Below are 3,724 nucleotides of genomic sequence, written 5' to 3'. Positions count from 1 at the left end.
TATAAAATGGAATATTACTCAGCCATAAAGAGCGAGAGAATAGATTCATTCATAGGAAAATGGATACATATTGAAGATATACTCCAGTGTGAAATAAATAAGTCCCACATGTGTAAATACCGAATAGTTTCCCTGGTGTGAATATTCTGCAACAATGCATAAGATTCTAATAAGATTACTGACATTTAGAAATGGGAGGAAAGGAACTAAAGGTGTAGAAGGTGTGATTTAGAGAAAAAAAAAAAAAAGAAACAAAACAAAAGGAATAAAATAAACCCATAGTAAACAGAAGGAAGAAAAACATAAAGGGAGAAATGAATGAAATACAGAATAGAAAGCAAAAACATACAAAAACAAAACAGATAGCATTTTGATTTCAATGAATAAGGTACATGATCCCAACAATGAATGTAACTGTACTGTATCCCTAAATGTACCAATAAACTCATGATGTAGAAAAAAAAAAAAAAGAAACAAAACAAAAGGAATAAAATAAACCCATAGTAAACAGAAGGAAGAAAAACATAAAGGGAGAAATGAATGAAATACAGAATAGAAAGCAAAAACATACAAAAACAAAACAGATAGCACTTTGAAATTTCAATGAAATTGACAACTTTAGCAAGACTGACAAAAATGAAAGAAGACTTTAATTACAAAACTCAGGTATTAAAGAAGGAACACTACTGCTTACCTTAAAGAAATAAAACTGACTTAAGGGAATGCTATAAACCAGTACATGCCAAAAATTTAATCCATATTTCTATATGAAATGGAAAAATTCCTACAAACTACACTGGAACAAATTGAAATAATTTCAGGAGAAACTGAAGACCTGAACAGACTCATAACAAGCAATACAGAGATTTAATTAGTAATAATAATTATAAAAAGAATACTAACCCCCACAGAGAAAAATGCAAAACCAGATATCTTCACAGTGAAATCTACCAAGCATTTAAAGATGAATTAACATTCTCCCTTTACAAAGAAATTAGAAGACTGGTGTAATTCTTGAAATCTTATTGGCTAAACATATATTTTATGTTTTTGGCCACCTAAGCCCTTGCTTTTTCATTGACGGATAAGGTCAGATAGGACTTGCCAATGCCCACATACCTACCCTCAGAGCCAATGGAAATATCAGGGTCCCACCCTTCAGGGAATATGGTTTCAAGCCTTTTTGTATTGATCTGCTCACCACTAACTGCTTCTCTAGTGAAGATCTTTACCTTGGACCTCAATAAAGGCAAGTGTCCAGGCCCTCCAGCATGCTGTGTAGCCCCAGGGACTATAAGAGAAGCTGTCTTCCCCTCTTAGTCTCTCCTGATCATTGAAGGGAAGCTCTCCATGTTAAATATTCTCAGCTAAAACAATGAAGGAACACTTCTCAACAAACTCTTTGGAACAGCATAACTGATTCTGAAACCAGATGAAGCTATCACAAGGAAAGAAAAATACAGACCAGTGTCCTTAGAAACATTTATCATTTTTTTAATTCTTGAACTGAGCCTAGCAACATAGAAAAACATTATATCAATGACCAAATAAAATTTATCTCAGCAGTGCAAGGTCAGTTCAACCTATGGAAGTCACTATACACCATAGTAATAGATGGGCTCATTGGAGGACAAAATTATGTAATCATCCTAATAGGTGCAGAAAAAGCATTTGAAAAATCCAGTATACTTTAATGGTAAAAACATGCAACAAATTTTAAAAAGACAAACTTTCTCAACATGGTAGAGTTCAACTACAAAAATTAACAGCTAATGTCTTAATGATTTTTGAAAAACTTTTTTCCCTAAGGACATGGACTCTCATCACTTCTGTATGACAGGGTTCTACCTAGAGCAAGTGGGCAAGGAAAAATGAAAAAGAAGAGACACTTGGGTGGGAAAGAAAGAAATAAAACTATCTCTAGTTGCAGGTAATATGTATTTTGAAAATCCAAAGAAATTCACAAGCACACACAGACACATACACAAATATAAAAGCACACATATACACTATTAGAGTTAATAAATTCAACAAGGTTTCAGAGAGGGAATGGTAAGTCTTAAAGACTAGAAGTTGCTCAGCATAAATAAAGCAGAGAGTATGAAAAGTAAAGAGCAGAGAACTAAACTGGAGGAAAGCCCTATAACTGGGACATGCAGGACCCTGAATCAGCTAGGAAGTCCTGCCCTTATCTCTCTCAGCCATCATGTCCTTGTCTGTAAATGAAAACATCAATCCTATTATCATGTCCGTGTGCATTAAATCTCACAATGCTCTGTACATGCCATAGTGTCAGGCCTCAAGCAGACTGTCAATAAATGTAAATTATGCCATGACTTCGGAAATAATAAAAGTATGCTTAGTTATTGAATTTGAACTAAAAGGCAGATATAGCCGCTTGTACAGTGGGCATTCTAAAGCTCCAATTTCTGTGTCCAAATCCAACAGAATGTACATGTGGATTTGAGGGGCTTTTAGAGTGGGGTGTATAACTAAAACAAAAACAATAATATTGCAAACTTTTACTGAATGTCTGTTGTGTGCAGTAGTACTATGCTGAGAATTTATGTCTTCTAGTTTTCCAAGAACCTTAGAAGCTAAATTCTATTAATATTCTCAATTTTCAACCAGAAAATTCATGCTCAAAAGAACAATTTCTTTTTTTTCAGCTTTAATTGAGTTTACTGGTACATTTCTATAAAGCATATTAAGAAGTAAACCCAGAATTCTTATATGGAACACTTTCTTTACTAAAAGACTATGGAACAAAAGCTGAGTTTAGAATGTTCATTCAACCACTCTGAGCCCCAGCACGCAACACCATGGGGCAGGTAAGAGACTGAGTAAAGACTCTTATCTCAAGGGCTAGGGACATATGCCCTCACTAGTTCAAACAATCCTTAGAGCAAGAGTCAGACAGTTCCTTCTTGCTCTGTCAGCAAAAAAGATGGGTTGTGGGGATGTGTAAACAGCAGGCACATGTATTACATGCAAAGACCAAACTGGAGAGCACTTTCCTTCCTATCACAGACACAACATGATGTCTGGCATTGCCAGCACTTGCACAGAACTCAAACTCAAACCAGCATACATTCTTTAATGTGCAAATAGTGCTCATCCCAATCACCATAACCAAATCATGTATTCAAATTGTGTCAGTTTGCAAATTTAGAGAAAAGAAAAGTGACTGTCTTTCTGCCTTAGATGCATTTCCACAAGGCAAACCGTTTTTCACATAAGCACCATCAAAATGCACAAGGTGACATTCACTTACTTTCCCAAAATTATATGTGTTTTCCTTTAAATTTTTGTATTTATTGTTAAACTTTCTCAAATATGAATAGTAGGAAATCATGTCACATACCATATTTAAGGAATTACCAGAAAGCAAAATTAGTAGGTGTCACTTGAGATGCAAGAGAAAGAGAATTCCAGTGTGTGTCACTAGCAGGGACCATCGTGTTTTAAACTAAGAAATTTGACAAAGGCGCTAAAGAGAATGAGTCAGAGTGCTGGCATTTCTACAAGATGCTTTTGTGAACAGGGGCTTTTATAGTTTACGATGTAATCACAGCAACCATAGAAAATCTTCTGGTCTAGAAGAAAGAAAGGAAATAAAAGGAACATGAACACTTGGGAAGAAAGTGTTTCATAAGAGCAGAGCAAGTGATTTAGTGATGTTCTTTTTACATTAAATGAGCCAGGAGATCACAGATGAAAAAAC

Source organism: Fukomys damarensis, unplaced genomic scaffold (genome assembly GCF_012274545.1).
Source record: "Fukomys damarensis isolate Sample0158 unplaced genomic scaffold, DMR_v1.0_HiC HiC_scaffold_30, whole genome shotgun sequence".
Taxonomy (NCBI): Eukaryota; Metazoa; Chordata; class Mammalia; order Rodentia; family Bathyergidae; genus Fukomys; species Fukomys damarensis.
Note: the sequence above shows the minus strand (reverse complement) of the source record.